This window comes from Prinia subflava, chromosome 2 (assembly GCF_021018805.1).
Source record: "Prinia subflava isolate CZ2003 ecotype Zambia chromosome 2, Cam_Psub_1.2, whole genome shotgun sequence".
NCBI lineage: Eukaryota > Metazoa > Chordata > Aves > Passeriformes > Cisticolidae > Prinia > Prinia subflava.
The window spans coordinates 5,588,389-5,601,230 of record NC_086248.1 but is presented as its reverse complement, the minus strand read 5'-3'; the positions used below and the strand labels follow the sequence as shown (position 1 = coordinate 5,601,230).

At 39.2% G+C, this 12,842-nt stretch overlaps 1 protein-coding gene across 1 annotated transcript in view; it reads left to right on the top strand.

Moving 5' to 3' along the window:
• CLIC5 (chloride intracellular channel 5) overlaps positions 1-12,842 on the top strand; it is a 76,943-nt gene that overhangs the window by 4,620 nt on the left and 59,481 nt on the right. The gene's annotated exons all lie outside the window — the stretch shown is intronic.

The window sequence follows — 12,842 nt, the reverse complement described above, 5'->3', positions numbered from 1 at the left end:
CATGTTCTTCACAAGGACAGTGAGACTCATCATTGTGTCACTGGGAAAATCACACTTCTTCCTCATGAGTTGGCTTTTCTTTTTTGAAGCATTCTGGTATCTGTTGAGAAAATTCTGTTTAGGAATGTGTATTAATGGTTCAGAACATGAAGTCACAGGACAAATCTAATTTTAAGTATGTGTAATTTGCAGAGAACAGAACCACGTGGATGTCCAGTCAGAAGTTAGGGTTAAACTGGTGTTTTGTTGAGCAGAACTGAGCATTTCTTACTACACTCATAATCTACAGAGGAAAACATCTGTACTTGCAGTTTTGAGCTGTTAGATATTTGTAAGCATAGGGTGTCTAGAGACCTCCTAGCAATGGAAACCAGTTAGCCTTCTAATTGATGCAAATATAGTACACAGCCTTATGTTAGAGCCATATCTTCTCCACCAAGGTTTGCAGGTGGTAAGGTAAATTCAGGCTGAAGCCAGGTGGCAAGTGTAACTGTCCATATGTACACAAAATTATAGTAGTTTGGCTTTTTATGACATTTTAGGCTTTAAAATATTATAAATTATAAATCTAACAGAAGTAAGCAAATATTATTTTGGTCATATGCATAAGCTTAGAAAAAGATTGAGTGATTCATAATCCACCTTTTAAATAGTGTTAACTGAGCAACCTGAGCAAGGAAAAGATCTAAAAACTATTTTCAGAGTTTTCCAGTCTTGGCAGATTTACAGACCAAGATGCTGAAGTTGACATGTACACAGCAGGAAATGACTCATGGGGAGCCAATATGTGATACCTGTTTTGATAATTAAAATGAAATTAATGGTTGTTTATTCCTGCAAGTAGTCTTGAGATAGCTTACAAGTACAATTAAGTATAGCAATACAAGTCTGGAATACCAAGTGATTTGTCCTCCTGCTCTCAGTCTTATCTAGACTATCCCTAACAGATGCTTCTTTGGGAACATTCAGTGATGCCCATTCAGCATCTATATCAATTAGTCTCTGTCAATGCTTAATTATTGTCCTGAGACAATATTTTCCTTTAGTAAAATTTGTTTGCTCTGAATTATGCTATTTTTTCTTTTTAATAGACAAGATCTTTGTGTATGTAGAAGACAGATCAAATTTTCTTCAGTGTTTGCTTTCTCAAACTAAACGAATCCTTCAGCTTGCCTTCAACTTTGAGTCATCATTTCTAAATGTTGAGTGGTTTGGTGTGTTGTGGTTTGGGGTTTTTTTTTGGGGTGGTTTTAATGACATGTTCCAGTCTTTCTCTGGTTAATTTATATAATTCCTAAGCTCCAGTTTGGAGGTACAGGTAGTGCAAATAACAGTGTCAGTAAAAATTACTACAGCAAGCACCTCTTTAATTCATCATTTTTCCAACTCCCTAGTCAGAGCACTTTATCTGCTCTATTTTAACATATTTTTGAATCCTTTAACATTTATATGGTTCCTCCATATAACACCTCCTGGTGTTTTCCTAATAAATGCTTCAGTGACAGTCTCAGCCATTTGTTACTTGCTCATTTGCAAGCAGGTGTATTACAGTAGTACTGCACAGTTTGCAGCTGCCATTTGACTTGTAGAGTGTTAGGCTTCTCTTCTGTGAGAATTTAGGTTTCTCTTGGTGGTGTGATCAGACTCTGATCACCCCTCACTGAAAACAGCATGGTTTTGGAGTCAGAGAACTGCTCTGACTTAAATCCAGTGTTAGGGACACCCTCACCAGTGCTTTTGCTCTGCTAACTCAGAAAATAGGGATACACCTCTCACACCTCCACACCCCTATGCAGACCCAGCGTGGCTTTATGGCTCCCTCCTCCGCCCCATCATGTGCACCAGACTGGTAATCCCTTAAGTCTTCACATATAAACCTAATAGCTGCTAACCTTTATTTCTGAGGAGGAAAACTGTGCTGTGGGTCTCTTCACAGCTGGATTTATGCCTATCTGAATTACTCTGTGTGTGTGTACGTGTGTGAGTGAAAAGATTAGTGATGGCTGTTCTGTTACAGATAATACCCAGTCCCCTGACTATCAGTCACGAGCAGAACGTGTGTTTCAGTGGCAGGGCAGAGCAGTTTGCTTAATCTTTTGGATACAAAGGGTAAAAGGTCTTGCTTCCAACCCTTGCTGAGTCAGGCACCTGCGGAAAGGTCCCTGAATCAATTTTGATCTGGCGCTCCCGTGCCTCCCTCAGAGGCTCCAGCCACAACGCAGTAACGTAGCAACAGCTTCAAAACACAGACCTGTATTATCTAGGAAATTGTCCCTGCACAGTGATTGCAGCAATGGCAAACACAATGTAAATAATGTAGCATCACACCGAGAGAAAATTAAAACAGGATTTATTTGCCTTTTTTTCCCTCATATATATTTCATCTTGTGATATCATCTTTGATGTTCTGAAAACAAGGCTCTTATCTCAGCATGGACTGTTTTTTTCTTTTCAAACATCTCAGCAGCTATATTTTTGGAGTGAAAAATGTTTGGATTTGTATATTGATTACTTCTTTGCTGCCTTTGAAAACTTATCTGTGTAGCAGTACTGTAACCTGTTAAACAGATGCTGTCCAAATTAGAGCAATTCGTATTATTTCAAATTGGTTATTTCAGAAGTACCTAAAGAACAGCTCTACTGAGAATAATATTCTACAAATACAAAATAATGCATAATCCCTGCAGAGCAACAGTTGATGATGTATGTCAATTATTTTGAAGTCTGCAAGAGGAAAGCATCATTTCTGCTCTGCTCTTTATTTTCTTTAGATATCAAGGGTTGGATTTGGCTCATCCAACTGAAGGTGTGTCTGTAAGCCATTAACTACACCTCTGCAGGATGTCTAGGCTCTTTTTGAAACAAAAATCTATCAAAAATGGCATGATGGGATGTTAATTCCTGTGGCCAAGTGCAAGCAGCACCTGTAGAGGGAGGTTACTTGTTAGGTAGACTCTGTTCATTGTATGGAGCGGGGCCTAATTCAGTTTTCCAACCACGGGCATCCCCTGCTGGTTTAGCAGTCTAAGGGCTTCTTTCCTGCCTCCAGCTGCCTCTGCAGGCCATGGGTGTCCCACAGATCCTCTCTCATACATGTTTGTGGATTTCCTCAGCTATCCTATCAAATGCTGCATTTCTAGGCTTTGGCAACTGCATCAAACCATAAACTGTCACTGAAAACAATGGCATGGTCACCTGAATTTAACAAACTGAATACCACCAGTGACAGTTTAAATACAAATCTAAGGATGACTAGATTAGACTAGAAGTGAATTCTGGTAATGGACATCTGGAAACAAACTTTGGATTGGTTTTCTTTTTTCAGGCAATTTAATTTCCCTTTTTATTTCACTGTCCCCACTCAGCAACAACTGAAGTGCAATAGTGATCAAACAATGAGATGTTGGACACTTCTGCTGTTCACTTTTCAGTCTAAATAATCTAATGCACTTTATCATCTTTCCAAGACTGAGATCCATCACTCTTCTTTAAATTCAGTCAAATTTTATCCTTTTTCTAACAGCAATCCCCATAGATGTGTCTTTCAACTGTATTTGTTTTAGAATTACATTTTATATCAGACACCACAGTAGAAGAGAAAACCCAACTGAGCGTACTAAATTTGAATTCCTAGGTACCGCTTCAAACACAGCTTAAGATTTTAATTGGGAAAAGAAAAATTGTTTGATTCTTTGGGTCATAAGACCCTCTATTGAAGACAAATTTTCCACTGTTCTGCCACTCTATTTACTAGTTCATTTAGAAATATTCAATGTTCTCTCATTACCTTGTTTGTGGCTGAAAAGAGACATATAAATATTTTTATGTATTTGTGGCAATATAAAAATATTTACCACTTCTTTGTGGGAAATGTTATGAACCTGTATGAAACTGCCTTCTGTGGCAGAAGAAACGTAGGAAGTGTGTCACTCTAAAATGAGTCATTTATTTGTCATCTGCAGGTATGATTTTTATAATTAGATCTCTAGATGATCTTTTTTATACCAATTAATGAAACAATTGTAGGTGAATTTTTACTGGTAGTATGTCCCTGATAATGTAAGATGTCAGAGACATTCATGATGTTACAATGATGAGCTCAGGGATAGATGGGAAGTGAATTTGTCAGTGCACATGTCTGGTTTTAGTACATCCAGCAGTGTTCAAAACCAGGATTTTGATTCACAGGTTCATTGATTTTCTGTTGCAAGCTCCATGCAATATGAAGTAGGTAATGAAGTAAAACTTGAGAACACATCTCCTGAGTGAAAACCATTATCTTCCTGCTCATATGTTTATAAAAGATGAGGCACATAAAGGTAGAAATCTGCACACTGACCAAGATGGTTTCTTTGGGGATTCTAGGTAATCTGAAAAAGAAATTAATGGGACTGAATGTGACTTTTTGGGACATGAAATCGAGTATTCTGTTACAGACAGCCTCATCATTTAATACTTCATTTATAAAGTGATCAAGCCCTATTTAGAAACTATTACCATTATAATTAATTTTGGAAATCTGCTTCAGAAAGTCACTGCTCTAAAGGTTTGACACTTTAATTTCCAAATTACCTTTATTTGTGTGCAGCTAAAACATCCTTGCTCTTGTGCCAGCATGGTCTATTAGCATTCATTCACGCATTTAGCTCTTTTTAAAATCAGTTTAGGCTTAGACAACCTCAGATGTTTTGGGGCTAAACCAGCCAATCCTTTTTGTCTCCATTTCTGCCAGTTGTCATAGTAATCCCTTCCTGCACATACTTTCTTTCCACAAAGGTGCCTTTTTTTTTTCCACAGCTGCATCTTGTCTCAAGTTTCGTCTGCTTTTATAGCTAAACTAAACAAGCAGCAAAAAAAGATTATTTTAATAACCTCCTGTTTTAAGATATCTATGAATGTTTAAGTAAACAAATTCTATTTGAGGTGAAATGTCTATGTTGCTGTGCTTTGGGAGACCTCAACACTGTGTCCCTGTAGCTTGAGAGCAGGTTGAGAAGCCAGTGAAAGGAGTGGAAGCTTTGCATCTGAAAATATAGGTATTTAATCACTCTTCAGACCTCTGCTCACATGCATTTGTACTATTTTTGGATTTATTTTAAAATATATTTGATTAAAAATCTGACCAGCACAAGTGTTTTATATTTGTCCACATTTATACTTGGTCTATAAATATGTTCATCCTTAGCTGTAACATTGATACTTTGGGTGGCTCCTTATTGCAAGAGGGTCTCTGTTACCAGAAATGGCCAGTGATATGTCCAGATAATACTGGCAGGTCCTCAGTAAACAAAAATACTAGGAGAAATAATTTAAACTTATAAAGTTTTTATTTTCCTAATGTCATCAGAAATGCTTCCTAATTTTAATACACATTTTTCTCACCATTTCAAATTAATTTCTCAAAGCCTAAAGTTAGTACAAGGTCATATTTCCACAAAAAGTTACTAAAAGGAGATACTGGACAAAGGTCTAGTGTCAAAAATCTGTTATACACCATGTGGCCTGTTTTGAAGAGGCACCAATCTGTCTTCCCTTTCTTTGGTGAGCACATGGATTTGTAAATAATCACAGTAAGTAGTTTCCAGTTACGTAGTACACAGTTACACATTGAGATAAAAACCACCACCACTGTAAAAACACCAGAGACTGATTTATATGTATATCATACTGAATGATTGCATCACTTATTGGACTTAAATAAGCACCTTAAATTCACTAATTTTCACCAAATATAGGCAGAATGCTCATCTACTGAGTCAGTCCCTTCCTCGCTGTCCTAACGCGTGTCCCCGGCGCGCTGGCGCCTCGCAGGAGCCCCTGTAAAGAAAGCCCAAGTTGAGAGCAGCAGCTCCAGCCCCTCGGCTCCTCCCTGGGAGATTGCTGCTGAAGTTTGGCCGGAGCAGAGTTTCTGTGCAGCCCCGGGCGCGGATTGGCCCCGCACCCGCGGCTGATAAGAGCTAAAAATAGGCGGGCTATAAAAGCGAGCCGGCAGCGCCAGCACCCCGGCATTCCCTCCGGGCTGCCAGCCGGGAGGAGACCTGCAGGGATGCTGCCAAAGAACACCCTGCTGCCTCATTCCACTTAACAATTAACCTGTCAGGACTGGACTGTGTGACTCATGGGGATGGTTAACAAGTACATTTTGTGTATTAAAAAAAAAAAAAAAAAAGACTGAAGGCCAGGTTTTTCAAGCAGAGCGTGACAAGTGGAATATCTTTGGAAGTGTGCCTGTAGAATACTGTGTACAAGAATGTTGTATATATATTCACATGATCACCTGTATGGAGAGCGTACTTCATGACAATGGAGTTCTGAACACTTGGGAAAACAAATGTATTTTCATTTGACAATGGTTTGACTAAGCTGACATTGAGGCGTTCAGGAGTCTATTCTTAGCTTGCTGTTGATTCTGGGGAAATTGGGTCATTTCCTTGCATTTTTGTTCACTTTCAAGCTTTTGTTTTAAGATGTAGCCTGGGGGATCAGTGAGTTCAGCGGCTGAGTGCATTGCAAGATAAATCTTTGGGTGCCTGAAGTCCTTTGGATAAATAAAGAAGATACCAGTATTAAAAAGCTCCCTTTTTAAAGTCTGGCAAAAGCCACACTGACTTGAAAACAGAGTGTAAATGAGAAAGAATTAGGAAGCATTAAAAATCAGTGGCACTCTCAGCCTTATCAATAGTAAACTATTCCCACATGTATTGCTTCCAGTGGCTCTGAGTCCTCCTTTTTGATTTTATGAAGATTTGCACTATGAAGTTTGTATGTATGGATTCCCCTGCATTTTCATTACAGCTTTTTTTTTTTTGGTTGGTTGGTTGGTTGGTTGGTTTACAATTGTACAGTGCAAGGTTTATAATATCTTGGGAGAGTGATAGATGACCTGGGTAACTTGCTTTCAGTTTTGATTCTATATACTTAGTTACCCAAAAAGGGTTACACAACTTCATCCTTCTGAACTCTGCTTTTTTCCTCTCTGAAGATCAACTTTCTGCATGAACCTGTAGTCAGGATTTAACTGGAGAGTCTGTTTGCTGCCATCCTCTGCAGGGGAATTTGGTTTTCTCTCAACATCATGAGATGTTATCTATATCTTTTATCTATATTTATTAATTAGTCTGGTATCAATTCTGACTTGCTGCTTGGCTGGAAATGGGTAGAAGTTGCTAATAATGAGGAAAGGGGTCCATATCTCATTAGAACTTTTCCAACTGATGTTGGTCTCACAGGAAAACCTAGAACATTTTCCATTTTCTACAGAGTTGCATCAGAGTTGTCACAAAGGTCAGAGCAGTGGGACTGCAAAGACAAACTGGGCTTTGACATTTTGGTGGTCTGTGAGGCTGCTCCCAGGGATTGCAGCTGGTGGCCAAGGGTCCACACCTTTCTTATAAAGGTGATACCTGCTAGATGCTCTGTGAAAATTTGTCATTTTGGCAAAAGATGGAGAATTTTTGGAAGATCTTCCACTTAAGAGGCAAAAACCCCCTTATGTATTTCTAGTTAGACTAGCCAGTATTCCCAGTTCTGACAGACTTGAAAAAGGCACCACTGTTATTTAGACTGTGCTCAGTGCTGAATTTCACAAAAAAATTACTTTTGGTCTTAAGCCAACCACCTTTTAAAGAATTACCAGCTTTCACTTAAGGATGTGAGACGTGTTCTTTGAAGTCCTAATGAGCTGGGTTTGCTGGTCATCAGGAAAAATCTGTTAATGTGATGGTTACCAGAAAAAATCTGCTAATATAAAAGTGTATTTGCAGATGAGAAGTTCACATCTGTGCTTAAATCTCCACCTTGCTTCAATTAATCCTGGTTGTTTGCATTAACTCTGCAGTGAAAATGGTCCTCAAGAAAAAAATCAAACCCTAAGATGGAGCATCACCAAGCCAACTTTAGGTACTACAAGGTCTAAACTCTTACTTTGAAGTTCTTAGGAAGGACAAAAAGAACAAAAGAACCCACCATTCATTTCATAGCAGCTTGAGGTGATGCACTAAGGCAAGTGAGCTGGCAAACTTCGTGGAAACTTTATCACAGAAGTACCAAAAGGTGAAATGAAAAATGAATGAAGGCAATTTATTAAGGAGAATGGAAGAGTTCTTCAGTTCACTGTGAGGCTCAAGGTCAGGCAGCTGCATTAACCCAGGCGAGCAGCACTGCCATTGACCAGAGGCATCACCACTGCAGAGGTTAAACTTTGCTGCCACAGAGGGATGTAAGGATGTTGAGCCCTGCTATTTCACACTGATCCAGTGTGTGTTTATCAGCGAGCAAAAATCCAGAAGCTCTTTTCTTAAGCCAAACAGTAGATACACCGCAGAGGATTCTGAAATCCACGGTGCAGATCCATGCATATAACCTGCTGTGCAGGTACTGATGCAGCGTGTGAACCCGTGGGGACTAGACTGAGTCATGAGTAATTTCAAACTGAGCTGCTGAAGGCTTCAACTTTTAGAAATAATGTGCATCAGAACACAGGAAGAAATTTCAGCTTTCAGCCAAATTGTTTGCTAAACAACAGTGTGAAACACAAATGTGTCCAATGAAATCAGCAGCAACTGAACATTCTTTAAGCCTTATTTACTGGGAGGAATTGAAGCCTAGCCTGAGATGTGCATGAATTGTACATGCCATTTGGAACAATTTCTGTAAATGATAATTCATAAATCAGGATTAAAGTAGTGTGTTGTGTGCTGGTCTTAGGGTGGGATTTAATGCTAGTTTGTTTAGGGTGGGATTTAATCCTAGTTTGCATTTTCATACTTCAAATCTTAATTAATTTGGACTTCATTTATGATAAGAAGCATACAAAGAAGTGAACAGAAATAATCTAAATGGGGACTTGCATGATGAACTCCAGTATAATAAGACAGGAGTAGGCATTACTTACTCTGTTGCAGAGTTGGAAGTAAAATCATGTCATTTTAGTTCTATGACAGTAGTGAGTCAACAACATTGGGTACATCACACTTACCTGCTGCTGTTTTTCTTCACCACACTTGATAGCATGGAGGATTCATTTTGAAAAGCAAGAGCTGAGGATTTCTACATTTCTCCTTTCATCAGCTGCATTATCCATATAGCCCACAGCTTGGGACAATCTGTCATGCTCTCCTTTGTATCTCCTACAATACCACTTTCCAGAGCAGTCTCAGTCCTGGTTAGAAGTATCTTTTGTTTTTAATTCAAATGTCAGTTTTGAAATTATAGTGAAATAAACCACTGCCCTCTAGAAGCCTCTGTACTGAATGCAGCATTAGGAGATGATTTTGTACCTTTTCAGAGCCACTTCCTTACAAATGGGTACCTGAGGCTGTCTCAATATGAGCACTGAGATCATTATCCCTAATGAAATCCCTCTTCACACTGAACAGCAGCAGGTTTTCTCTTGAAGGTGTTAATGCCTGCTAATGTTACAGCAAAGTGTGATGCTGCATCCATGTGAAAACATAATTATATATAAAAATAATTCCATGGTTTTGGACTAGAACTTTGCAAAACTCCAGTTTGAATGGATTCATTCTGCCAAACAGAAGAGTTTCAGCAAGGTAATTTTAGAGCAAAATAATGCTTTTTAATAAAAAGATAAAGGAGACCTGCTGTAGCTCATAGCTGTGATGGATTCATACTGGGGGTGAATATAGAGTGGATTCTCTCAAACTGGCCAGTTAATGGAGTGCAAAGTTTTCTGGTCTAGGCTTTTCCATCCCATCTGTTTATTGGGACATTCAGGCTGCTCAGCTGTTCTTGCATCTCTTGATGTCTTTTCTTCCATTACCTTGAGTGTGGGAAAATTTACAAAAAGGAAAAAAATCACAGTTCTTCCATCAAACCAACACATTTTGAGTTACTGTACATCTTTAGAATCGAGGGAAAGTGTCTGATCACCCAGTGTTGGCATGAGGCTGATGAGAAGAGCTTTGTATGTCCTTGCACATCTTGTACATTCGGGATGGGAACCTGCTGTCTGGCCCCAAATAGCTGAGACAAATCTTTTGGTTTTCTGAAATTCAGACAAGAAATCGATAGTGACACCTTGTAACTCAAAAGAAAATAAAAATTACTGCATTGATTCGTTGCAGTTGTTAACTTTTAAAGTGTGTTGCATATCAAACCTACCAGCATCCAATAAATGCAGTTGCAAATTGCCAATAATTCAGAACTCTGTCTGGAAGATATTTCCATAACCCATTCAAACCACCCTGGCTGCTGCTTAGGTGTGAGGTTTTTTGGCAACTAAGCAGTTAAATGACTCCGTGGTAAAATCATAGCCCTGAATACCATTTATTGCATTTACTGCTGCTGCACCAAGATTTTACTTCTTTTCATCACAACAATGAAAAACATTGAAAAACACCTGTGTAAAACTTGCAATACCTGCTCTCATGGAACTGGGTGGAAGCACTGGGGGATGGATGTGCTTCATGCTCTGATCCTTCTTGGGAATGTAGCAGACTGCTGGAGAACTGCACGATAGAATTACATTCTGGATGCTTGGCCTCTGCTTCACCCCCTTGGGACAAATCTTTGCTGGAAGTGAAGCTTGGATCAGGCCTGTGAAAGCTGATAGTGCATCAGGCTCACCTACAATAGAGGTCTTACATGGGGATGTGGCCGTTCCTTTTCTGAAGCTGTCCTCTTCTTTTATTCATGGGATGACCTGCTCCTATTCATTTCTATATCTCATAAACCTCAAACTATAATTAATTGGCTTATGAGGAGTTCATAACTCAGTGTCTAATGTTCTTGCATGTAACTCAAAGCCTCTGCTACTTCTGACTTGAGAGAAAATGATAGGCCAAACCAAGTGACTCATTCTTTGCAGTAAAATGAGAGTGTACTAATTATTTATCAGTGTCTTAGCCTTAATTTGGCTGAAGAAAGAGCTGATTTCATAACGCACAAAAGAGCTGTGTAGACACTAAAAACCATTATAGTCAGAAAGGTTCCACCCAGGTGTAAGTGATAAGTCAGTTTTATATGACAGAAAAGCAATAAAAGCATGAATAGATTCCTAAAGCAGTGCATATATATGTATATATTTATATATGCATCTATATATATTTCCTCCTACTCACTGTCTTCTATGATGTTTATTCTAAATTCAGCTTTCAGAATCTCCTTTTTAAAAACCAGCATTATATGAACAAGTTATGTTGTCTGTTATTTTGCTCTCTTCTAGGGACTCCATGGGGGTATTTTTGTAAAGCAGAGGGGGTTTTTTGACAGGGGCTGGCTTATTCTTTCCGTGGATACCTAAAAGCACAGCTGGAACACCAGATGTGTGGTATTCACTCCTCAACTTCTGTAGCCTCTGAGCACCCCATACCAGGTCCTGAGGCAGGGGGTAAGGTGGAAGCAAAAGGGGAAGGCACCTTCCAGTGGCAGCACTGCCCAGAAACACCCTGAGGCAGGTGGGATCTGGCCCGTTCCTGCAGCAGTTTACACCTAGGTTAGGGTGGAAATGACTGCAGGGCACCTTCACTGCCTTTGTATTGCAAAGTTTCCCTTCTGCTTTGCTGAGTCTCAGCACAAGAATCATCTTCAAACTAATTATAACACACCACTAAACCCAGACAGTAAAAGGGAGGGAAGGATTTGAATGTTTTGACACACTGAGTCACTACTGAAATTGCTACAGCTAGAGTTTGACTTTCAAAAGGACAAGGCACGCACAACTTCTGGAGTGAGGGATGGCACATGCACAGGAATCAGGCACTAAAGCCATGATTTCCTTTACTTAAAAATTACTGCAGGATTTGTGTGACCATTACATGTTTATCTCATTACTCTGGGCTCAGTGGAAAAAATTAAACACTTCTAGGGCATATTTTTTTCTTTCTAAAATAGACATCTAAATAGGTCACATGCATCACAACTTGTAAGTGCTGATATTTTGAAAGCTGATTTTATTTCTACCCTCTGGTTAGCATTAGCAGCATTACCTCCTTACTGTGCTCATAGCTGGCAGTATTTTCTCTTGCAATAGAGATGGTCCTGTGATAGAACTTGTTCAAACCACTTGCCTATATCAAAACAATGTTTTCAGTGAGGCTGGAGCTACAGGTAACCTCAGTGAAAATGACCCATTTCCCATTGTTCCCAGGAACCCTCATTAATGGCAAATTATGTCACCATGAGGTGCTGGACCAAAACAATTTTTCAGCAAAACCCAAAAGCTTATAATTGTATAGTTAATAATGCATTATTTAGGGATGCATTTTAGAGATACGGTGATTACTCTTAAGTTTTTGGCAGACTGTTATAACTGTAATGCATAATTACAATGCAATGATTCTTTCTGCCACATGTAAGTACACTTAGCCCATGTCCTTGGAAACTTGCCGGTAGGCCTAAGAATAATTGTACTCTAAATGTTTGGTAATTAATGGGCCTAGTTCAAAAATTACATGTAAAAATTTGAAATCAAAGGAGTAATAGCACTTAATTCTCTTATAGTTAACCTTCCAGTTATTTGAATGAGTGCTAATTAGATCTAAAAACCATAAGCATACTTTTACAGTAATTACAATGATGATTATGTTGTAATTACAGTTGCAACAGCATAATGAGATTGACTCGTTAACCATTTCAGTCCTTCATGTAGTGCACATGAAGCAGCTGTAGGGAGAAAATTCCCATAGAGCTTACCCAAAGGGCCACAGAGGTGTTGGCTGTGACTTCTCTGGAGCTGTGTCAAATGCCTAGAGGTCACAGAGAGAACTGGAGATCATCACAGAAGCGCACAGCTAAGAGCACTTTCGGGAAAGGCGAGTGCTTGATCATGTCCAAACCCTCCCCAAAAGGCCTCTCTGTGTCAGAAGGGGAAGGTAAAACTG